The 25,813-nt window shown below is 40.6% G+C and overlaps 2 long non-coding RNA genes across 2 annotated transcripts; one reads left to right on the top strand and one right to left on the bottom strand.

Annotated features, from left to right (window-relative positions):
* Positions 1-1,448: 1,448 nt before the first annotated feature.
* Positions 1,449-24,687, top strand: LOC135286752 (uncharacterized). Its single transcript, XR_010350825.1, has 3 exons — positions 1,449-7,865; positions 10,628-10,702; positions 24,520-24,687. It is a non-coding gene; the product is annotated as an uncharacterized LOC135286752 (long non-coding RNA).
* Positions 21,604-25,743, bottom strand: LOC135286677 (uncharacterized). The gene is made up of 2 exons (XR_010350795.1): positions 25,557-25,743; positions 21,604-21,843 (listed from the first exon to the last, which is right to left on the bottom strand). It is a non-coding gene; the product is annotated as an uncharacterized LOC135286677 (long non-coding RNA).
* Positions 25,744-25,813: the final 70 nt, after the last annotated feature.

Here is a 25,813-nt window from a genome sequence, read left to right as displayed (position 1 = left end):
GCTTGCTTTCTAGCTGCATTTTGGAATAAGAAAGGAATGATGTTTCTAGTTTACTCAAGTGTGGCCTGTGATTCAACCCCGTGTTCCACTTGGGCAGTGCAGTGGTTTAGGGTGCAGTCTCATAACAGCTGTTTTAGCAGAAGCTTTTAATGCTGGTACAGCTGTAATTGCAAAACTGTTTCAGTGGTGTTGGAAAATGAGATTGAAATGACAGACTGCTGCTCCAAGCAGCTCCATCAAAAGCAAGCACTGGCCAAATTAAATGGTAGCTAAATAACTCTGACATCCAGAGATAAGCACAGCAAGGACTATATGTTTCAATGGGTAAATCAATATATAATATTAATACTGACAGGAAAGAAGAAAGCCACCAGAAAGCCAAAGTTTTAAAAACAGTAAAAATTAATGCCATGCAAAGTAAAAGCAAATGCCAGAAGGATAGTCGTCTGCAAAAAATGTGGGAAAGTTAAGTATTGGCAGATAAAAATTAGTTTTATCCGAGGTATTCTTCTCTGCTTCTTTATTGCAGGGGAAAAAAAGCACATCTGGTGTTAATTATGACAAAGTTGTGGATTTTAATCCTTGTATGGCCATTCACTTAAAAGATGGATTTGATAATCCATATTCTGTGATTTTGCCAGAATATGCAAATAGTGAGCAGCTGTCCACTACAGTGTACTGCAAAGAAGTGGTGGCAAAGATGTGCTACTGAGATCACTGGGGCTCTGAGGAGTAAATAAAACTGTTCAACAGACTGGTTCAAGTGCTACCCAATGCTCTGCTCAGATCTTACTGTGTCAAGTAGCCAGTGGCTGGCTGTGCTGAGCAATAGGAAATCAACAGGAAAAAGTCTCACAAATGGCTGAAAAAAACCCCACTGAATTATTTGGCTGCTTTCTGGACTCCTTTGGAGAGCACAGATGGGTATGAAAATCATGAGTTATTTTCCAACACTTGTGAAACACTAAAGATGTCAGAAATAAAAAAAAAATACTGGAGGTGTCTGAGCCAGTAGACACAATTGTAGGTGATGTCAAAATGTTTAATGTAGCATCTCTATACTGCAGTGTACATGACATCTGGGAGAGTGAGTGAGCAGTTTTGCACAGGAGGGCTCAAGAAAAGATGGGTTTTCATGGATTGAGTGGGAAGCTGGGAAGTGTTTCATGCACTGCTAACTTATCTTGCAGATACAGATTTTATTACAACTTCTACGCAAACACAAACCCCAAACCAGGTTTTGGTGTGCCCAGTGTTGCCTTTGTAAAGAAGCCAGCTGTGTAAATCAGGGGTGCCCAGCTGCACTCGAGGGCTGGGGATGAGTATCCCTGTGCCAGGCAGCTCTGCTGCAATCCCTCCCAGTGCCTGGCTGGAGCCTCTGGAGTGAGGGGTCACTTGGGTGCCTCGGGAGCCCTCACTCCAGAGAAGGAGGAGCTGGTTGGTAGGAGAAGCTGCAGCATCTCCTGACCAGTTACCAGCGTATTTCCTTGGCTGCAGTTTCCCGTTTGCCCCACGTTGCTGCCAAGCTGCTGAACTCTGACTTACCAAAGCCCACACATCCAGAGAGCTGTCACTCTGTTCTCCAGCCTCTTCTCCACTCCTGCAGCTTGCAAAGGGTTTAGAGGGAGATATTTTTCAACTGGGGCCTCAGTGATAACAAACACAGGATGTGTTTTAATGTGCATGGTTTGCACATTAATACCCAAATGCAAATACTTCCCATCAAGACACCCATTAGGCAACATCATAATCTCACCAGCCACTAGAACTTCCACCTTCACTTCTCCATACTGTACTAAGTACCTCTGTCACCTCTGCCCCAGGGCGTGATAATTTATCTGTGCTGCTCCACTTTCCCAACAAACTTTTTTACTGACAGCAGAGTACTTTCCCTTTCCACCCCTCTTCTTTTCCTTCCCTGCCTCTTCAAAATGCTCCTACCCTACTTAAGGTATTTTTTTCTTTCCAAACTAAAGAAAACCAAATTATAAACCTGACGTAAAAAAATCACGGTCTGATCACAAAAGATAGATAAATGGACAGAAAATAGGAAGTCAAAGTCATTTTCCCAAGCATAGGAATGAAGCCAGGAAAAGAAAGCAGGTCTCCTGGGAGCACATCAGACTGCAGCCACCTGGGCTGAGCTGGCTGCAGGAGCACCCCGTGTTCCTGGCCTGACCCTGAAGCAGGGAGCAGCAGCTGCAGCCGCTGTTTTATTCCAGCAGCACTGTGCAGTCGCCAAGGGGCACCGTGAGCGCTGAGACCTCACTGGCAGCTGGTCAGCACGGGGCTCTGGCTTCCAGCGTGGAGGATGGAGGAGATGTTAGGGCTTGGAGAGAAGATTCACAGAAAAGTATTATTAGAAGGCTCACTTAGTACAGGAAGTGATGGTGCTCAATGGTTGTGGTCATTGCTTTTGATAACAGCCTCTATTTGTCTGCTCGTGAGGAATGAGCAGCACTTCTCTGGAGGCAGCCTGTGGCCATGTACAGGGTGCCCCTGATATGGAATGCTCTGTTTACACTGGAGCCATGTTCTCCTGCCCCGCACAAGGAGTGAAGTGAGTCACAAATGTTCAGCCAGGAGATTGCCACAGTTTGTATCCTGCGGGCAAAGGTGTGCTCTGCAAGATTGCCTGCCTGCTGTTCACGGGAGCAATGTGCAGCACTAAGGTGCAATAAAGCTGATATATTTACACCTGGTTTATGATCAATGCTTAGATCTCTGCTTTGTTCAATCCACAGTCCTGTGTTTAACATGAGCCTGAAAAGGTCAGAGTCCACCAAGCCCTTCCTTCAGGCTCGCCAGCATTTAAAAAGCAACTTGTGGCTGTCAGGCAAGAAGAAAGAGAGGGCACCAGAGCACATGGCCCCTCTGTGGGACTGTGCCCTTGCTGGCACAGAGCAGGCTGTTGGAGTAGAGGGGCTGGGGGCAGCTGTGTTAGAGCTGCACTGTGCCTTCTGATGCTTCTCTGGCTGGTTTTCTGCACTTCCTTCAGCTGAAGAGCTGCTCTCCCCTCTGTGCATATGTTTGGGTGGGCTGAGCTGTTGCTGTTACAACCCCTGCTGCCATTAGCATACACATTCCTTCTTGTTTGTCACATTTATATCTTCCAAAGCATTTCTGTGCGACTCCTATGTCATTGTGAAGAGAGTTTGTTTTATGCACAAATTCTATAAGATATTTTGATCCTCAATAAGCAAGGCAGGAATCCTTTTTCATGGTTAGGCATGAACTGCAGGTTGCCCCCTGTGCTCCAAAGTAAAGAAGTGAGTCGGAGTTAAGTGAAGTGACTAAAGCCTTTGAGATTTATGTTCAAGCACTCATTCTCATGATAAGACAGGGCAGAGAACTTCTGCAACTCCTTATGTTGCTTGAAATGAATATTGTTTTCTAGAGAACTAGATTAAAAAATTCAGGCTTGAAGATATTTTAGTGTTTAATTACCCAAGAAAAAATGCCTTCGGGAGATTAAAAATACCCCCAAAGGATGATAATTTTGAATGCACAGTAAATTTCTGAGATTCAGCAGTTAGTTAATTCTTACCATGTGCTGCTTTTATTTTGTGAGACTCTGAGATCACGTGCCTGCATATTCTGTTCCCTCCTTCTCAGGGGATTCCCACTGTTTAGACAAGCAGCTCATGCTCATTCAGGGGAAAAATGAATTCCACTGCTCCCAAAGAAATGAACAAGGACGATAGCAAGAGCTTTCCCTGAAGAATTCTTCTGCTTTGGTTTTGCCCAGAGGGACATCCTGCAACATTTTAAGCTCAATGCAGTAGTTATTAATGCATAAAATTACTGAAATTTAGACTTGTGCAGAGGAGAGGAAGGATAGAAAGGAGAAAGGAGGATTTTGGTATCAGCTGTAGAAAAAATAGGAGATGGTAGCAGTCTACTAGCACTGAGAGTCTGTCATGAGAGCGGGAGTAAGGACAGATTTAATGGTCATTGATATATAGGGGAAAGAGGAGCTATGTGGAAAACAGAATATTTCAAGCAAGACTAGTAGGCAAGAAAAAAAGGCAAAAATAGTCTGAAGGAAATAAATAGTAATGGTACCACTGGGAAAAGAGATTTGGGGAAATGGAATGACTATTGTATGAGGTGATTGGCTGTTCCAGTAGAAAACAATGGCAAAAAAGGCAGAACAGAATATTTTTTCTAATACTATTTCTGTCAAGTAGTAGAGTCCTATATTGAGATTGTTCTGAAACCCCCAATTTATCCTCCCCATTATTACACTCCTGAAGTTATTTTCATGATTGTGTTTCTTCAAATAATTTCATTGACTTTTAAAAAAAGTTATTTTTTTAAGGCTCATCTCTAAAATGCTTTGGCAGTAATGATGTTTGGATGAAGATGCCAGAGCTTTACAGCCAGAATCTCTTGCTTGTGCACTCTCAATGATCCCCATATGATGTCATCTTTCTAGAACAACTGTCATCAATATTCTTTTTCTTAAGAGGTTATGTCTGGACGTTAATAGCAGTTTTGCTTGAATATTGATTTATCCCACTACCTTGTCATCTAAGCAGAGTCTAACAGAAAGAAATTCTGACTTTGTGTTGTCTGTTTAGCCAGCTTTTCTTGCCTTCTTTATGATTCTAACAGCAGTTGCAGTTATTTTGCAGCAGTAAGCTCTGTAACTCACAGGACTCATCAAGCAAAGAACTGAGTTTCTCAGTCTACAGGTTCAGGCTCTTAAATGAAATTCATCATCAGGTAGTGAGAATTGTAGTTTGTTAGTATCCTTGGCAGTAGGATATTCTGGCCACAGAATTTAAAAACACAAAGTTATGATTTTAGCTGGGTGTGATGAACCAACAAGGAATGAAAGTGAAAAGATAACTGTTGATGAACTTACATACAACAGAGAGATTCACAAACAATTTTGAGAAAAACTCAAAAAGAACAAGGTTGAACATTGCAAGGAGGTGAATTGATCACTCTAGTACGGGTTATAAATGTATTTTAAAGTTACTGTGATTCTAATGCACATGTAGGCCATCCTGGATGTCCCATTGCTCAGATGTAGGAAAGCATTTGGCTTTCAGCCTTTTGCCTCACAGCTTACCCAGGATCTGTGGTATTTTCTGTAACCACATATTTGAGTATGTGGCATTGGCTTTCTGCTGTAGCTGAGGTTTAGCTAAAATTAGACTGTCTTCAGACTAGTAAACATAAATCTTAATTCTCTTTGCTTGTCTGGTATCTGTATCACAAAAAATCTTGTGCTGTATATGACCCACCCTCCATCTTACCCTGTCCTTCCTTTATATTCTCCCCATTTTCATCTGTGATCTTTCAGATTTCCTCACCTGCTTTGAACAGTCCTTTTTCTTTGGTCTGCAGTGTGGGCTCTGGGCTGTTCCTTTTGCCAGTGGTACACACACCCTCGTGCTTACATTCCTGCTGCACTGATCTGTCCCTGAGTCCCATTCAGAAAAGAGGAATTCCAAGAGCTGTTGAGGCACACAATGTCTTCTGAAAATGAACCTGCAGCTTCCAAGAAAACTCCACCAAGCTACTTTCCAGACTGGAGTCTACATGCTATAAACAAAATTTTGAAAAATATCAAATTCTAGTTTCTATCAAGTATACATGTCCAGTCTCATAAAGTAGCCTGATTTACAAAGCTGTCATAAGAAAGGCCAGGGATGCTTCTAATGGCTTCAAGACTTTTGCCCTGAGGATGAGAGGCTTCAGGAATTATTTTAACTCATTTTTGTTATCTTTGTTTTACACTATTGAAAATGGCAGGTCTGTTTTCACTTTCCGAAGGCAAACACACAACTTCAGGAAAATTATTTTCTCAGATGCCTTCTGCCTCATGCATTAATATTGCAAATCTGTATAATAGTAAAATGGGGTTATAAAGAGAAATCTGGCCTTGACTGAAGGCAGTAATAATTACATACTAGTTTTGTAGGTTTACAGGGACATTGCTGAAGTCATATTATAAATTTTCTAGAACTGAGATTTGTGAAAAGCTGTATAATGAAAAGAAGATGGTGCTCAATTTAAATAATTATCTTAGGTGACATAGCTGTGAGATAGCATGTAAATCCTGAATTAAAATTGGTCTGTGCTGGGTAATTTCATTGTCTAAAAAGATCTGACAGATTAAGTTTAAAAGCTGTGATTAATGGTATATATTAAATTAGCTTTGAAACATATCCATTTTGGTAGACTCTCTTTTGACAGCACAAATCTTAAAAAAAAAAAAGGTGGCATTTTTGCCCAAAACCCCCTTGTTTTAGTTTTTTCTTCATGAAAATATCATAAAAGTCTAATACCTAATTTTAAGCTAATTTACTTTCTTTTATTATTTTTCAAATATCAAAGCAGAAATGTTATACTGGTGTAAATATCTATTTGTGGACTATGAAACTATTCTGCAAGGCGTCCTCAAGAGCACATCTGCTGTTCTCAGTCCAGTGGATTCTCAGCTTGCTAAAGTAAGGGCAGCTCCTCACCTCTGCTGCTTTCCACAGCCCCACTGTCCCCATCACTACTGACAGCTTGCCAGAGGAGCCCAGCCCGTGATCCATCCTGGAAGCAGCAGCACCAAACCTTCCCTGAGATCCATCCCAGCCAGAGCAGCTCCTTAGATTCCGGGCTGACACCAGCCAGTGGACACAGTGATTCATGCTGCCTGAAGATTAGTGCCTGAAAAGTCCTGCATCTCTCTCCCTTGACTGTAATAACCAGTTTGAACTTGGCATTTAACTTTCCATGGGCAAAGTGAAGTGTGGGGAGCCCTCCCTCCCTTTTATGTTCCACAGTTGTGGATAATGGATCTGAGCACTGGGAGAAATGTGTGTGTGCCCTGTGCAGGCGGCCACAGGAAGTTGTGAGCTCTCTGCTAAGTAGATTAGAGACTGTAACCACGTCCTGAAGTTTTATAAACTTCTTACTCAGTTCTGCTCTGTGAAACATTTCCACTTAGTCACTGGCTATTCAGCACAAATGATTGATCAGAAACATTCCCCTAATGTAAATCAGTCTTATCGTGTTTAAACACAAATATAACTTCTGCCAGCCAGGATGTTATGCATACTGGGAGTGGGAGGGATGCAAACAGCTGGGAGCATTCCCTGTTTACTGAATCCATATTGCCATAGTGCTGCTTTGCACAGTTGGAGACTTGCTGTGCAGAAGGAGCAGTTCACAAAGAGTTTAAAATTGCTTGGCTGTAAGAGCACATGATTTGCTTTTCATTGCATGCTTTGATTTCAGTCCTCTGTTTGGGCTAAAAATAAGAAGACAGAAATATTAAGTATACTGGTATTTTATTTATTCCACTAATTTCACTACCATCTTATAGTAGAGAACACCTTCCCACCAAATACTTGTTTCACATTTCAGGGAGTTCTTTCATGCTGCTGGGAGATGCATTTTCTGCCTTTGAAAGTACCATAAAAGTACAGTGAACTGACTCAAGCTGACTCATGGTTGGGGCAGATGAAGCTTACAGCTCAGCTGATTCTGGATAGCATTGCAGGTTATTTATACAACATGCTTAAGGCTTTCCAGTGACTTGTTTGTTCTTCCTTATTTAAAATTTAATTTTATTCCAGGCAAGCCTTGGGAATTTATGTAACAATTTTATCTGCTGCACCTCATCCTTTTACTGGGGGTAAACTGAATACAAGTGGTGTAATTTTTGTTTGAAGGCATTTTTATTTTCGTTTGGGAAAGGATGGGACTGAAGTGAAAATGAAGGCTGTCATTCTTGTTGTCTGGACATTTTTGCTTTAGTCATACTCTCAGCCTTGACTTCTAAGTGCAAACAGGAACTTGAGTCACTTGTGGGAAAAGGTGCAGACTTGTTTGCGACACTTCACCTGCAGGAGAAGGTTTGTCCTTTGCTCTTATTCAAATGACACAGCACTGATAAATCCATGTACTGAACTACTTGTATCACCTTACTCTCTTTATCTTACTGGACTTACGGTCTTAAGAGCACTGTGGTGTTTCTGGAAATAAGCTTTTTTCCTGGAATACAGGAAATTAAATTTAAAATTTAAAAGATATGATTTTTTTCACTAGGTAATTTTTATAATTTTTTCTTCTAACGGAAGTCATTGAATAACCTAGTAAAGGAAATACTCAGTTATGAGACAATTTATGTCTAAAAGAAAATCCCAGGGTGGTTGTATTAAATGTCTTGCTGTATGATAGAGGAGATCTCATCCATGATATGCAGTTAATCTCATATAGGAGTTCATTGACAGTTTTCTCACATGGCACTCTCTTTTGGTATTTAGGGTTTCATATCCTTATGCTTATACCCAGTGACAGAGCATCCCCTCAATGATACAGTGCTTTCCTGGCTGAGGAGGGAATGTGAATTCTGGTGGCTGGCTCCTTAAATTTTAGATGTCACCAGCTGTTATCTTCTTTTCTTTCCAGTACTGGTAAATAAAAGTAAAAAAATTTATGTGATTACATTTCTTGAAGTGAGGGAAAGGAGGTGGATTAATTATTGTGTAAGTGGAATTTGAATCTTGATCTGTTTATGTCTGTACATATATATGCATACACATAGATGTATATACATATATGTATGTATGTGATTTATAAAGATTCTTCTCTTTTGCACTAAAAATCTTTTTTTTTAACTGTATCAGAGTGGTAACTCTCTACACTGTCTGGTTTTAATACTGATTGAGAACATTTAAATAACTCATCTAGATGAAGTAGCTATTCACTGATTTCTTAAAACTTTATAGGCTAAATTGTATGGGCTAAATTCAGGGGAAAAAAAAGTTCTGATTTTGATTTATTTAGCAGTGTTATTACAATATTCTCTGAGAAGAGTAACAAGTTTCTTATAAGCATTTAAGTTCCCATGTTTCATACCCCCACTGGTGTACCTATTTGTTCTAGAAATAAGATTTGTCACTCTTTATGTTGGATAGATAATTGTTCTAACTTATGCTGCTCTATGACCCTGAGATGCCACCACTGCTCATGACTTTTCTAGGGAAAACATGAACCTTAGGGAGCACGTGAGTTCATGAGAAACTAGGAAAGCCTCTTCTGCTTAGTGCTTGTATCTTTATGGTTTGCCTGCTTTTTAGATGGGCTATGGCAACATTTCAATTTGATATCAAAATTCATTATGCAACTAAACTGTTCTTCCTTTCTCCTGTGGGCTGTTTGGGCAGCAGCATGCAGACTGCAGTACTTATGGTTGCTGCACCCAGTTCCTGACACCATGAAGGACAGTGCTGTGCTCCTGGCATGGCTCAGCAGCCCTGGGCTTGTGCCATTTGCTTCATATTAGGCCCCTGGCTTGAGATATCTCAGTGAGGAAATGTCCCATGGTAACTGCCAAAGCTTTTTGTTTCACAACCCTTTTTCTGCTGGTGCCCCAAGTCCCCACCCCAGGTCAGCCTGCCCACAAACCCTCACCCCAGGCTGCTGCTGTCAGCCTTGCTGCTGCTCTAAACGTTGTGCCTGTCCTTGAGTGTTTTCCCAGATGCTCAGCTGCTGCAGTACTTTTGGCTACTGGTGCTGCTGGCTAATTCCGGTTCAAAATACATTCTTCTGTTAAAAATATTCCTCAGGCAACCAAAAATATTCATGTCTCATCTCTTTATGCATTTGCTAGAGATCCACTAATGGGGTCCAAACACTATAGGACACACGTAAATACACCAGTTGCTAGTGATGAGATGAAAAAACTTTCATGTGTCCATGTTAACTGGGCTAAAAAATGAGCCAGTAGTGTAAAAATATAATTTGGCTGTGTAAAACTGAGATACTGCATATATACAACTTTCTAATATACTACCATGCACTTGAAATGATTATTCAAACATGCAAATCAGGTAACCCGAAAGCAAAGCCTGACCACCTGTTCTCTGTGGCCTCCTTATTCTATTGTTCCACCATCCTTTGAAAATTATTTTATTGAAAACACTTTCACGAGCTGGCTGGCTGTTTACCTGGAAAATAGCTTCTGAATAAATAATAGGATGTGGTGGAAACTCCATGGAAACTGTGGGATTGTCAGCTCTGATTCCAGCTGTTGTCCTCATCCACATCTCCATTGTAACCAGTGGATCTATTAAAGTGTAAATCTTGTGGTTTCCTCCCTGACAGACTTCCAAGATTTTCCCTTCACATTTCTACTGTGTGGACAATTTTCATTATATCTTTTACAAGTCCATGAACTTAATCCAGAAGGGATGACCATTAATAATTACCAATTTGATTGTAATAGTTTGGTAAACCTGTTAATCTAGAGTCCATTGGCCTCATAGGCTCCTTTAAATTGCAATACTGAAAAGGGAAATTAGTCAAAATCAAGCATGGTTTTGATGTTTGCAAGATATCCTGTGCAGTTCTTTTTGCAAATGATGGGCTAGTTTTATTCTGAGCTCCTAAATTTAGAGTTCCCTGTGAGGATAGGTATCTTAGTCAGAGTATATGTTTGATATAATACCTATATAAAGGGAAAAAAGAGAAATGTGAGTACTTTAGAACAATTCTATTTCATATGACAAACCAGATTTTTTTTTTCTACTACCTTATATAATTTTTCTGTGTTATAATTTCTTTTGAGTTTCTATTTTCATAGCACTGGTTTTTTATTTTTTGTGTTCCTCAGTTCTACAGACAGTGAGAGAAAATAACACCCTGAAGGTCCTGGCAGAGTCTTCTGAAGATATAAACTGTGCAATAGGTGTGGTGTGCTTTTCCTCTGGGTAATGATTCTTCAAGGCAGGGCAGCATTGCTTCATGTGGGACTGTCTCATTTTAAGACTGTTAAAAGAGTGGTTACATTATGATTTCTTTTCCCACTAAATATTGCCAAAATATTTTTAAAACAGGTCAGACTTTGTCACACACAAATAATTATTAAAAAAAAAAGGCAGCAACCTTTTGAAGAGAATGAAAAGTACTTGAGTTCAGTATACAAAAACACTAATCCTCCACTGGAGAATAGGGAAAAGGCATGGCTGGCATGGACTGTCCTCCTGTCTCTTGTTTTCTTGAGCAAGAAGAAAGGAAAGATGTTTCTCCATAGTTTTCTAATAAAACTATGGAAGAAAATTGAAATAGTACCAACAGATCTGAAACTCTAGTATTTTTCTTCATTGCTGCATTAAATTGAGTCCAGTAATGGAGAAACATACCTCAGGGCTGAGCATCAACAGAGTTTACTGCAACTTATTTAAAAGAAGACTTTCCATTTGCAATGCATCTATATGAAAAAGAAAGCAAGAAAGCAAGCAAGAAGCTTTTTTTCCCCCCCAGCTTAACATTTTTGTGAGCCAGAAGTTGCTGGACCTGCCTGTCTCCAGCTCAGAGCTGTACCTGTTCTCAGGGCTGTAAAGTTCTGCTGCCTCTGGTGTTGTCCAGCCCACATCTGCTGGGCTTCCTCAGAAACTGCTGCCAAGTAAGAGATATTCCAGACAGACCATTTCACATTCAACAATGCAGGTTTTTTTTTGGACAAAACTTGGTTGCAGGATTGATCTCTGTCTTATCTTTGGCTATGGCACCAAGCATGGAGATAAGGGATACAACCTTTTAGTGTGACCTTGGACTAGTTTTAGCTTAAATAATAATTTTAATGGAGCTTGTAAGCAGAGTTTCACTTTTCTGACCCTTCATAAACGTCGTGATGCAGGTATCAGCTTGCTGGAACTTGCTAGCATCCTTTCCCTGGCAGGACTAGGAACAGGAACTGTGACCCTGGGCCAGATGGCTCTGGAGCAGGACTTTGAGGAAAGTGACAGTGCCTGCTTGCTCTGGTTCTTCCCAAGGCTATTGGTCATTGCTGGACACACAAAACAGATCAAGTGGCTGTGCTATGACCATTCTTACTTTTTTAGTGTACAAGCCTTACTGAAGCCTCTTCTGCTATTGAGCAATAAAGTATTCCCTCTTCCTGTAGACTTGCTTCTAAATACATTTTCTGCTGCTTACCATGACCTCAGCTGATGTTGGAGCCTTTGTGTCTGTGAGGGCATTTAACAGATTTCTGTCATCTGCACATTTTTATAAGCAAGTAATTTTCTGAAGAAATTTCTGTCTCTCTGCTAAGTTTTTTTTTTTTTCCTCAATCTATGTAAGAAAATTAAACAACATAAACATACAGAATTTTGCTGGCAAATGGAGGGAGGAGGATTAACCTCTACAAGTATTCAAAGGATGCTGACATCAAGGAAGGAGAGGAATTTGTTAGGAGTATCCAAGACTTTGTACTAGACTCAAAAATAACTAAAACCAGAGCAAAAATGTATTTTTGGACAAGTACAAGGAAAAAACCTCCAAGGTTTACTGCTTTGTGGACGAGACTCCAGAAATAAAACTCTTTTGTCTCGTCATTTATAAAGTCCTCTGGAATTCTGCAGATAGAAGGATGGAAAAGGTGACCCAAGAGTCATGATTGAAGTTCTCTAGGAAGAAACAGATTTGTTATTGGTGTCATTTGTATGATGGCATGTTTCTACAGATAGAAAATAAGACTGAAGAGAAAGGCTCACCCATGCCCTGAGAGAACTGGAGACTAAAGCTCTGATCTGCAATTGGGTCTGGAGAGATGAACCTTGGAGACATGGGATTGTGGAATTTCTGTGCCTGGAGGGCTCTGCAGAGCTGCATATCTGGCTGCAGAGGAAGATCTGTGCCAAGAGATTCAGCTTCAGCTTGTACGCACTAAGTGTGCAGGTAGCACCATGCTGGCTGTTCAGGTGTTTGATCTGGAACTCTGGGAGACTTAATTCCTGATGGCAATCACTCATCTACTCCATCTTTCCTATTCAATGTCTTTGTCCTCTTCTAAAAAGTGGCAGAGGTGCCTCTTTGCTGTTAAAAGGGAACAGCAGTTTCAGAGAGTGCTTCCCTGCCCAGGATCAGGTACACAAGTTGCTGGTGCGTGTTCAGACATCCTTACATGATGCCAGAATGGACTTGTCTGCCTGACTAATCTGATCTGTGAGTAGAGAAAAAACTGCCCTTCCCCTTATTTTTTTCAAGTAACTTGTCTGAAAATGGTTGGCTCTTGAATGTGTTTGTGGTTTGGCCTCCAAGTCCCTTTCTAGGAAAATGAGAAGCTTTTGCAAACCAGATGATTACAGGACAATGCAAAACAAGCCCCAAACCTATGTTTGTTGTCTTGTTATGGGACTTCTGTACAGAAAACTGCTTGGGGGCACTTTATTTTAGTTTTGGACATTTATTTTCTCATGTACAAAAAACATTGGCTTTCTATTTTTAAAAATTGTAACTGGAAAATATCAACCCTATAACTTACTTAGGGAATGTATTTGAAATTATATGAAGTCTGCACTGTTGAGATGAAGGTATGAGACCAGTAGCAATCTGCTTTCTGAGTCAGTGTTACATGACTTTTAGTACATTAAGCATTCAATTTTTTTCACTGAGGGATCAGAAATGCACGTAGCGTTGGAAATGCAGCCACACCATAAAATTATCTATTTTTAAGACATGAAATTGCATCAAATGAAGCCTTCTCAAGACCTGCACTTAGAGTTGTACTCCTTAGTTACTCATTAAACCCACCTTAGGGCCTCTGCATACAGAAGGACATATTTTCTTCCCTGTTTCCATATCTTCACATCTTTTTCTCTCTTACTTCCTTTTCTATTTTTCTTGCACATCAGTTCCTCCATCATCTGTTCAGTTCAGTGCATTCTCCCAGCTTGACTGGAAAAATTTTGAAAATCCTGGAGGAGGCTTACAGGGTAGAAGCAGCAGGAAATGAGGGTGCAGAAACAAAAAGGAAGCTCTTACTCATTAAATAGTGTAGCACTCTCAGCAAGAGGGGAAAAAAATGTGGTGAGGAGGGAAAGAATGTACATGCTTAAAATCCAGCCTGAACTGGGGCCATTCCTCTTCTGCTTCTTCCTAGCTTCTGCCTTGCTGAACTGAGGACTTTGGCCTTTATTCCTAGTTAATGAGCAAGAGAAACACAAACCCCCATGAAGCTAGCCCAAACCAAAAAGGATGTGTATAAGATGCTTATTTTTGAGGGACATCAATTAGTAACCTTTGAACTGAAGTTTACTCCAGTAAACAAGACAACAACTTGAGTTCTGAGAGTGGATTGTGAGAGTAAATATTTCTGCTTGAAATATTTTTTACATTCCAGAAATAGCTGGTGTTTTATATGAGCTGTAGATATGCAACCCATTCTAAATCAGTATAATTTTCCTTTCAAAATGTAGTGTTTATCCCTCTTCTAAATCTTTAGCAAATATTTTAAATAAGACTTATAACAATTTTCCTGTTGGGCATATACTGTTCTTTTTTTTAGGTCATAATTATTTTACTCAGAATTATTTTGGTTTTCATCACCAGCTGCTATGAGTATACCTGTCTTTTGCTTACTGCTGTAACTGGTGTTAAATGAAAAATGATCTGAACTGGCTTCCAGTAGAAATTAGCTTAGTAACTGGTGGCTCTATAGCAATGGCCGAAGGAAACAAGGAAGGGTTTGCAGTGGGTGTCTAGGAGGGCTGGGAAGGCTCTGTGGTTAGCTGGAGATGAGCTCTGTGGTGTCATGGTTATGTTCCTTTGTAATATCTGAAGTAGCTGGGGAAGAGCTTGTTTATGCATTTCTGCACATCAGCCAAAATTACTGCAAAAGCTACAGTCAAGCTTCTGGGGTTTCTTCAAGCCAAATACCATTTAAGATATCATAGTTACTGTTTCAAGTGCTTCCTAAAATCAAGTTGTTGCTGATTATATCCATGAAATTGTTTTCTTTTTTATAAGTAGGAAACAAAGTATCTTTGTTTGTCAGATGTAACCCCTTTTTATAACCCAGTTCTTCCATTGTCTAGACCCTATTACTGATAGCTTCTATTAGTGGAGCTAATTGTCTCTAATTATTCAGAGTGGACAAGCTGTCAGTATTTCTATTTTACCCTTTAAAATAACAAGTCACTTTTCTGATCATCTTTTGAGTGTGAAAAATTCTCTCATAAACCACCTTTAACTCTCTTCTGAATTGCTCTTTTTCCCTCCAAGCAGCAACGACCACATAAAATGGCAACACAGAAGACCTGTATACCTCTCACCAATCACCGAAGACTTCATGTTTGTGCTGCCATAATATCAAATTTACTGGGTCGTGGATATGTCAGTGAAAGAGATTCACAATGTGAGAAGAGAAGTAAGATACTGTAATTCTCTACTCAGCCCAGCTTTGTGCTCAAACAACTGACCTGATGGGGCACTGAAAGGACTTCTTTCACACACTTGTCCCCCATTGTGTTCTGCAGGGGCCTTCACAGCATTGGAAGTATCTGACACAATTCCTGCTTTGTGGCAGTCCTGCTTACACCACGTTGGGTCCAAAGTAGCTGAAATACTGAGTCTCTTATAGTGAAAGAGGTTCTTTATTCATAGACTGTAAAGCCATAAGGGATCCTCGAGATCAAACTAGATGATCTCCTACATAACACAAGCCTTGCATAAATGCCTGTTTGAATAAAGCATATCTTTCAGAGGGCTTTTCACTTTTTGCTTGAAAGCCTCAACTGATGAGGAATCCACCACAAGCAGCTCTTGCATGTTCTTTTACTGTTTGCAATTTACAGCCTGAAGTCTGTTGCCGGTGTACAGCCTAGATCACACTGCTTCTGTTTCTAATCTGCTCTTTTTTCCTCTGGACTGTGACCAACTCGCATTTTTTTACTTTTTCTTGCACAGTATATAGAACAAAATGTAGACTAGAATAGTACCATATGTTTAGAGAAAAAATGTTAGTTAAAATATTAACATTCAATTTCTCTGTAGTTTTATTAAAATATATGATACTAAGTTTCTACTATCAATTTTCAAGATTTACCATAGAATGTCAATGGGAAATATTTAGGTGTGTATGTGTTACAGATGCAGGTAAACCCCAAGGGCATTTTCACACATGCTGGTAGGAATTTGGCTGAGAAACCTCAATGTCTTTGTAAAGTAACATCTGAGTCACTTCCCATCGGTCCAACACAACTGGAACAGGTCAACATCAAGTGCAGGTATTAGTGTGGCTCTGAAAGTGGTGGAGCTGCATCAGCATTCATCTGGTTCCAGGCAGAGGATTCTTGTGCCTGAAGTTGCTTCTCACTGTCTGTCCCTGTGTATGAGACAGGTGTCTTCAAGCATTCCCATGCTGTTGCAATCGCTCTTCATGAATTTAATGTGATTAATGATGTGATGATGTTAAAAAAGCATTTCAAGAAACAAATACAAAATAAGCAACTATAGTTCCAAGTAGCATAAAAAAATATGAGGTTTTTTTTTTTTAGATGGGAGAATTGTTTATATACTTCTATTAATTATATGCAGCTCTTACAGAAAACTGTCAGCACACACTCACAACTTTGCAACAGTATTTTTGGAAGAGTATGTCATGTAAGCCAGAATGTGGATTTACACAGTTCACAGTTTTTTCATCAGTTTGCTTACCATGGCATCCTTGAAATAGAGATCACTTAGCTTAAACTGGCTGGAATGTTTGGTAGGAGAGGAATTTAACTTGAAACTGAAAAATAAGTTACATGACTCTTACAAAGCCCATGAATTTATCTGTTCTTCCTCCCCTCTTTTTGACTTAATGCTGAAGAATTTTCTAGGCATAAATTCTTCTCCCAAGGCATCTATTTTTGTCACCTCAAACTGGTCCCTGAAACTATGTGGAAATATACCTTGTTATGAGTGGCAAAGAGAAGCAGGGAAGAGGTATCCAGGGTTCTGTTTTTTTAGGATGGCCATCATGGAGGACTGGGATACTATAAAGTTCAGCTAGTTACTCAGAAGTTATTCTTGACATGAACAGGAGCAAGTTAAAAACAAATAAAACTACTTATTTATATAGTTGGAAAAAAACCCATGAAATGCAGAACATGCAAAAATACATGAACGGAAATGAAAGTAGAAAAAAAACCCCAACACTCATATCTGGCAGAGGCTCTGGTTAGCACTGAATGTCCTTTCACCCTGGACGAGTCATCTCTCAACCTGGTGGGTGCTTTACACTGGTCTTCATTCTACAGCTTGAAGTTGCTTTCTCAGAAAAGTCCCCACTTAGGGGGCCCCTAGGTCTCTTCCTAGCCACCTTCAGAGTCCCTCCCCAGCCCTGTGTCAGCTAGGTAATACAGGCAAGGAAGGATTTGCACCCTTCTGCCAGTAAACTGGTGTTTACAGCTTCCCGCTTCGGTGAGTTTAGGATGGAACCTCAACCGTGTAATCATGGACATGGTTCTCTTTTCTAAAGAAGCCATGCCAATTACTAGCAGTAGGCAGGAAATTGAAAGTTCACATTTTTTTCAGTTAAATTGTAATGTCACACATTCATAGAAGTTAGAGTCATAGAGTAATAGAATCATTTAGGTTGGGAAAAAACTCTAAGATCAATAAGTCCAGCCATTGACCCAGCACTGCGAAGTCTGGCACAAAACCATGTCCCCAGGTGCCACATCTATGCATTTTGTAAATACCTCCAGGGATGGTGGCTCAACCACTTGCCTCAGCAGCCTGTTCCAATGCTTGACAAGTCTTTTCAAGGTATTTTTCCTAATATGCAGTTTGAACCTCAAATTCAAATTGAGGCCATTTCCTCTTGTCCTGTCACTTGTTACTTGGAAGAAGAATCAACCCCAACCTGGCTACACCCTCTTTTAGGGCAGTTGCAGAGATTGATAAGATTCCCTATGAGCTTTGTTTTCTCCCGGCTAAACATCCCCAGCTCCTTCAGCCACTCCTCATAAGATGTGCTCCAGACCCTTCATCACTTTATGCTTGTTGAATCTGAGAAGTAACATCAGGAACTGACTGCTTTAATATTTTGGAAATTAAGTGTGAAGGTTTCTTCTGTAAATGCTTTCCTTTGGTTTTCCACCCCCCGACACCAGAATTAAAACAGACCCACAGTAAGCAGAGATCCAATAAAGTGTATTAAGTTGTAGTAGCAAATTTCTTTTCTGGGTTTCTGGGTCTCTTGGGACAGGGAAAAAAACCAAACAACCTTATAGCTATGTAAAGAGTGAAAACGAGTACTTGCTTTTACTTGCAAAGTGAAGCACAAGTCGTTTAGCAGAATCTCTGTGATAGGTAATTATATCACTGGAGTTTTGTCCCAGCAGTTATATTTTGAACTGTGGACGTTGCTGGGCCAAGTGGGCTTTACTTTGCATGCCACTCTGTTATTTCACATTGCACCAAAATGAGCATCCCCTTGCCTGTCAACAAGCAACTAAATAAAGTATCTGTGTACTTTCCGAGGCTGCCAAGTTAGGCAGAGCTATAAATTGCAAAATAACTCTGACAGAGTAAGAGGGGTGAAATTTTATTGGAAAGGTTATCTGCCCAGTGGCGTTTAATAGTGTACTTAGGCTCATATTTTGCTCGGTCCTTTTAGCCACATTCCAGGCTGATGCTTTGAAACAAATTTTTGGCTTCCGAATCAAAAAACGCAGCAATACAGCGGTTGTTGTGTGCCATCTAGCGTTCTCTACATGCAGAGAATTGCTGGGCAGGTTCGCCTGTGTTGCAGGGGGAGGATGTCCCGCATCCTGCCCTGGCAGACCTTCGCAGTCCTGCCTTCCCTGCGCGGCGCTGGCCGGCGGCAGGCGGACCCTGGTGCTGCCGGCTCCAGGGCTGGAAAAGGGATGGAGGAGGGAGAGCCAGGGGAGGGGAGAGCGCTGAAATAGCTCCTTCAGATTATAGATAGATAGCACAGTTTAAACATCACCTGCAACTTGCACGAGAGTATTACAACCGCTAGATCACATCAGAACCACAATGCAGCAGAATGCAGCACAGCAATGCTGGGACAGTCCCTGAATGGGAAGAAATTTGGCTTAAAGCAAATGGACTGAATGTCCCTGTGCTGCAGCTGGACATAGTGTAAGTCTGATATAAATGTCCCCAGCTGGATATAGTGTAAGTCTAATATAAATGTCCCCTGCTGGATATAGTGTAAGTCTAATATAGACTCAGATCCTGTTTTGGTACTGCACAGGCTTTGCCTCCAGGGCCCCTGCAGGAGATACCATGCTCAGAACAAAAAGAGCAGTTTACACACTTCATCTCTAAACTATTTTGGTTTAGTCTGTAGCTCTTCCAGTATGTCTGTTTTCACTGATCCCAAAATAACTGCACCAAATACCTTGAGATGGGTGTTCTAGTAAGCGACTAATTTTAAGTGGTGTAAAAAAAATATGTCTGGAGAGCTGAAAAACTTGCTGGAAAGTCAGCAACTCCAAGGTGGTTTGAATCTTGCCAAGGTTATTATGAGAAGTTTGTGAAAATTCAGAAAATTGAATCCACCCGGCCCAAGCCTCTGACAACTAATCCATGGAGATTGTTATGCAGCTCTGGCACTGACAATGTGAGTTTTGTGGATGACCACAGGGCAAACATTTGAAATCACACATTGTTCTGGGAATTAATGAGGAAGTAAGGTGTTAAGAAAGAGAATATTAAATGGAATTGAAACCATTTGAATTAGAGAAAAAAATACTACTGGGTGCGGAAAGAGAAGGAAGCAGACCTGAGCGACAAGTCTAAGTTCAAGCTGGATTTTGACAGGACATATTTTTGTCCGGACTCTTTGTTCAGTTTAGGCACATGTAAGTTATTTTGGAGAGATAATTCTTTACAAAAAAGGTCAGCATAAGCAACTGTAGATAAACCATGTTGAAAGAAAGATTGAACTGGTAACTAATTCCCTGGGCATTCCATGGTTGTAGGTGAAATTTAGAAAGAATGTGCTTTTTAGTAGAATGGTTATTATTAGAATGCTTATTATTATGAAAAGAAAATTGGTTCAAGAAGAGCACTTGATAGACTCTCTAAGAAGAGTTGAACTGACATTAGGAGAGCATGATAATCTTATTTTTGGGATCCTTCAGAAATCCAGGGCAATCCACTGTGTGCATGTAATGAGCCCGTTTGATAAAAACAGTAACTCAAAATAATTGTGGTGACGACCACATGTGAGAATGTTGCAGATTTAGAAGCTGTCCTCATACACAGTACAAAGCCCAAAATAGGCAATTTTACACCTTCACAGTGATGTTATCTTTTAATTCAGTTGCTTTTGGCCCCTACAACCTCTGCTCTTTCTCTTTTTTAGTACTAGAATAAATACTTCTTTTTTCTCCCAATACTTACTGCTTTCAGTAGTTAAAGCCAAAAGTTAAACAGGCTTTGCAAAAATTGATTAAAAAATCCATGCACATGAGCTAGCCCAAGAGATATCTCTTGTAGACAAATGAATAAGCATGTGCCTCTTTTTACTAACCACTTGTGCATTCTTTGGATTTAAGTCAAAATCTTATCGGAAATTCAGGATTCTTTTTCTCTTAAACATAGCTTCTCTAAATCATGGGCTTGTCTTTGACTTTTTCAATTAGTTTGTTATTGACCAGAATATCTAGTCAGAGATTCACATGCAACCCGGGTTGCCTTTGCTGCTTTCCTGTTCCTGGGTGAGTCACTGCTTAGTGATATCTCCCCTGGAATTCAAACAGAGGAAAATCTGGGAAGGAGGTATTCCTCGGAGGACTCCAGATGGATGCATAGATGATCATTTTTAGGTCTGTACAAAGGTCAGGAGTTTTTTTAAAATCAGATCCTGTGAATTTTGATTGAAAAATGGAAATTAAAGACAGCAGAGGATACCAGCAAGCTCTGCACCAAGATAGTGTGTGAAGGGTATAAATACACATGGACACTGTCACCCAGAGGCTGTCCCCAATATCACAGAGAATTTGTAAACTATGTGTGTTCACAAATTTCTCCAAACCTTTACATTACGTATTCCCTTTTATTTTGTGTGTGTTTCTGTATGGTATGCACAATACAGTTACCAGCTGATGGGGCTGGGCACTTCCTCCTATACAATGTTAATAATGAGGGAAAAATAAACATTGCACACACCAGTATAAAATGATAATGCAGCCAGCTTCCTAAATGACAGATGAGATAAAGCTTGAGTCTGTAACTCAGGAAACACATCAGCATTTTCATCACACACAGCCTGGAATGTTAGCTATAAACAATAGGCTGGATACGTAAGGGGAGGAAAGGAGAGAATTACTAAGTCTAAACAATTTATCTAAGAGGAGTTTAATGAGCTACTTCTGTGTTTCAGTACAAACACAGGGCTTTAGCTCAAATCAGCAGATTCTTTAAGGCAGCATCTATAGGATTGTTAGCAGCAGTGGAAGGAAGGGAGAATGGCAAAAGAGTTGTGCAGAGGAGCTTTGTTTTTGCTTTGAAGAGGGGAGCTGCTCCATCCTGGGGAGGGTTGGGAGAGGTAAATGTTTATGAGGTTATTTACACTCTCCTCTGACCTTCCACATTGTTTGATTTCAGTGTTCCTTCACTTCCTGTTTTATTCTTTCTAGCTCTGAAGGTGCTTCCAGAGAAGACAATGCAACATATTAAAATGTAGAACATTTCCAAGGAGAAGAACACAGATCTCTGAGAATGAGTTATAGTCACCAGTCACATTTGTGTGACAAGGCTCTCCCTTGAACAAACATACATAGATGAAATCATACGGTGAAGATCTTCTGGGCTCTCTAATGTGAAGGGGGACAAAGTCTGCCCAGAGTCTCATTTATTTATTTTTATCATGGTAGAGCTTAGCAGCCTTCATCTTGGACCAGTGCCTGTCTGAGCAGCTCCACCATGAAATGACAGGTCCTGCGCCAAAGTCTGCAAGAGCAGCAAAGGCCTAAACAGCCAAGCAGTGAGTAGAGCACCTCAGCCAGGATGACAGCCAGCCCTTTGTCCATCTTCAGAGTTTGTCTGGAGAGAGGTAACAGGCCTGGACAGACAGGTAATCTAGGAAGTGATAGTGAAAAGATGAATCAGGGTGAGTCTCCCCGGGTCTACCATGGCTTCCTGGGCTTCCCTTTACCTTGAACTCAAGCTTTCACTGTGAGGACCACGAGGCAGAAATACACACTAAACCAAATATAGTCACTGTGGCAATCTTGTGGGCCTGTCAGAGATACCTTGACAAAGCTTCCTGTTAAAAAAGCTGTGCTTGTAGTGCTCCTGATGAGCTGATTCAATGGGAACCTGCCTCCTCCAGGCAGCAGAGAGTGGAGGGAGGCACTTCTTCCCCAGTGGGAAGTGAGGGCACCCACATGGCAACACTGAAGCCAAGTGCAATTCTTTGCTTTGAAAGATTTCAGCATACGTAAATGGAGTTGTCTTTATTCCAGCTGTCTTTCCTCTTTGGAAGGCTGGTCCCATTTCTGAGTGCTATCAGGGGAGCTGGAGAAAATCAGAACTATGACAATACTTGAATAGTTGGCAACCTTCCCATGCTTTCAGATGGCTTTTAAAACATAATGCTTTCGATGCACGCATTGCTAGGGAACACTGAGGCTGAAACTTCAATTTCAAGGTAATTAAGTTATCTGTTCCTCACCATCAGGATTTTACTGACAAGGGCTAAAGGCCCCTGAGAAGCAGAGATCACAGCAGAACAATGGAATTGAGAGGCTGGAATTTTCTGGAGTTCTGTGCATATTTATACACTCACTGTACACCAGCTATTTGTTTTAAAGAAGTGGAGTCTGGAACTGAAACAATGGGTCTCATTAAGTTGCCAGAAGGTCAGTAGTGCCTGCCAATTCACAGGCCCCAGCCAGGTGCCTTGAAAAATATCACGAAACTGCGAGGAAGCTGAAGGACTAAAGAGCTTTCCACACAGCTTTTCTCAGACCCCTGCAAAGCTGCCCTACCCCTATATAGGCAGCAGGAAAACCAGTCATGGCAGTCCTCATCCCAGCTGGAGTCTTCACACAGACTCTGCTGGCTTCTCTGGGGAGCGTTCACAGGCTGCTCGTACGCTCTTAAGCTGACTTATTGGAGGATTCAAGGCTTTTCTTTAGGTGTGTTTAGGGGAGATTGGAGAAAAAGAAATAGTTCTTTGGAGATGAAGTAATGGCAAATATCCTGGAGATGGAAAAGGGAGGCCAAGATTTAGACCTTGACAGCCTTGGCAGTGGAATAACCTCTACTATGTAGGATTTGAATAAATGCATAATGCTATTTTATGATCCCTTGAAAAAGGAAAACTGTCTTGCCAGCGCAAGAATTCTCCTATCGACAGTATTGAATGTTTCAACAGAAAAGCCTTGATGAAGTGAAAGCCAAGTGCATTAAGGATGTTGAGGCCTATTTTCCCCTGCTTTTAGAAGCAGCATGAGTTGGTAAAAAGAGACACTTTGTACCAAAGTTTTTCTGGCTGTAAATATCTTAGGAAATATTTTCTAGCTCGTAAGGAGAATTCATACTCTGGGACAAAGGCTTTGCCAAAAAAACATACTAAGAAAGCTTAGAATTATGTTCTAATTTGCAAGATTTTGATTGTTCTGCCAGATGGTAGGACTTTTTACTGTGCCATAAGGTAGGTTGAACAGCAAATACAGGAATAGTGGCATATGGCTTAGAGATCAAGTATTATGAAAATCTATCAGATCAAAATTGCTTAAAAGTTTTAATAAAGTATGACTATCATCTCAATGAGTGACTAGTGACCTGATTTAGATTTTAGTGCACGATGAATCTATAATCCTGACCGTATGACATTGAAAATGGAAGTACTTTTAGAATGTGCAGCATATGGATATATTTCCAAGATCCTTCTCCTTAGAGAACCCCCAAAGAACAGTTCTGCCTTCTCCTGCCTCTCCATTAGCCCTCCTCAGGCCCTGTTCCCACCACATACACTCCCACATAAGAGTTTGTAGCAAGATGTCACAACCACTCTATTACTCTACTCCAGTGTGAGAATTTTCTATGAAAAAATAATTAAAGCCATATATTGCCAGTGTGGTCTAATGGAGCTTGTGATTGTTCTCAGATGAGCTTAATGAGATAGTAAACAATACTTCTGTGCCTAAATTCAATACAATACAATATTCTGTGCCTAAATACATAGCAGGAAGGGGGGAGGAGAAAGCATGGAAAGATGCAGAAAAATTAAGACCAAACATTAGAGAAGAAACAAGTAAAATGTATAGCTTACAACCACTTCACAAAGGGTCATCATGAGCAGACACTTTTCTTACCAGGAATTAAATTAAACTGAATACATTTTCAGGAATGATTCACCTCCAAGGACTTTTACGTGGTATTAAGCCAGACTCTGATCACCTACCATCATTACTTAGGCAGTGAAAAAACCTTGCGAGTGTTTAGTCTTGGCAGGGGGAATTCACACTGCTGAAATCAGGTGCACAGGATTCTGCAGTGACTGCAGGGACTGAGCACCTCTGCAGACCCATGTAGAGAACGTGAATCAAATGCTTTTTCCTTTGTTTTAGTAGGGAGCTTACTTTCTTATGTAGGTTGATGTAAGACTCCTGTATGTGGAACAAAGTGCTCTGGGGCCAGCCAACATCAAACACTACTTCTTTGGATGTATCTGATGTGCCTGAGGCTTGGCTCCATTTGGGATGGGTGTCTTGATGATTTGGAGTTAACTGCATTTGTGTTTTTCAGGGAAGGTGCCCACTTGCTGTGGAGGATGTGATGACATTTGCTTACTTTGGAGCTGATCAGGACTGCTCATAGGCAGGTATGTGGGTTGAAGGGTAATTCCTAAGAAACTTATACACCCCCAGACTAGTGGTTTTACCATGAAAGTCCAGGACACCAACAAAGAACATGTTTTGGGGCCAAACCCAGGAATTCCTAAGGTTGATGCAATTGCTTTCTTTAGGGTCAAGAGATTGCAAAGTGGACTTTTTTCACTTGGAAGGAAGGCAGGAACAGAAGGTGTTGAAGGGACAGTGCATTGCTTTCTATAAAGGAAAAACACAGCTGAAAGCTTTTCCTTTGTAATTGTGTTTTAAGTGGCTTTAAGAGTGTATCTTCCTAGCCATCTAACCTCTTACTGCCGTAGTGTCTGCATGTCTTATATGAATTTATTGCAATGGTGGTATATTTGTGGTTGAGTTTATTATTTAAAGCCTTATTTTAAAGGCCTTAGACTGTCATTAAGATGTGAATGAAGCCAGCAGGATTTGTCTAGTAACAGTGTGTGGTACTGTAATGATTTGCTTCCTGTGTGCCAGCTGTAACAGAGAAAAGTTGGAGTGATTTGGGAGAAAGGAAAAAGGAAATGACAATATGTTAAAGCCAGTTTTGAAGAGATTCAATTTACATTGACCACTTCAGAGATTTTTGTAATTTGTATTGTGAGAAGTAGTCTGTTTCTCTGACACCCTCCTCCTGCATCTCCATGGTCTCTGCTCCTGTCTGTCTGCTTAGTGGATACTTAATTGTATGTGAATATTTTAACAGGAAAACATAGTGTATGGCTAAACTGGCTCAAAGAAGATTTATGCAGTTCTCCCATATAATTTACAGGAAAAGCCTATGAAAAGAAATCCTTTCTTGCTTTCCTGCTGCTAAGTGGATGAAATGTATGTCTTTCTTGTCCCTGTTTTTTTCAGAATATTTATGGATATGTTTACTTATTAATGAAATTTCTTAGAAGTAGATGTAAGACCTACTTCATTCTCCAAACCACTTACAGTAACTATATCAACTTTCTGGATCTGTTGCCTGCTTGGAGACAGTGAGTTCCAGGAAAACCTGTGTGGGTGTTAGCAGGGAGAATTATTTCTTCAGTATGCATAAGGCAATGCTTTTTCCAAAAACTTCTGGTCTTGAAAGATGGATACCATAGCTCTCCATATACTCCTGTGCCCCTCCAGGGCCTCTTTGTGCAGTACAAGAGTCAGTGGTGTGTCAGACTGTGACATGGGATGTGTGTGACACATGGAACAGG

Source organism: Passer domesticus, chromosome 1 (assembly GCF_036417665.1).
Source record: "Passer domesticus isolate bPasDom1 chromosome 1, bPasDom1.hap1, whole genome shotgun sequence".
Lineage (NCBI taxonomy): Eukaryota > Metazoa > Chordata > Aves > Passeriformes > Passeridae > Passer > Passer domesticus.
This window is presented reverse-complemented; position numbering and strand designations above follow the sequence as displayed.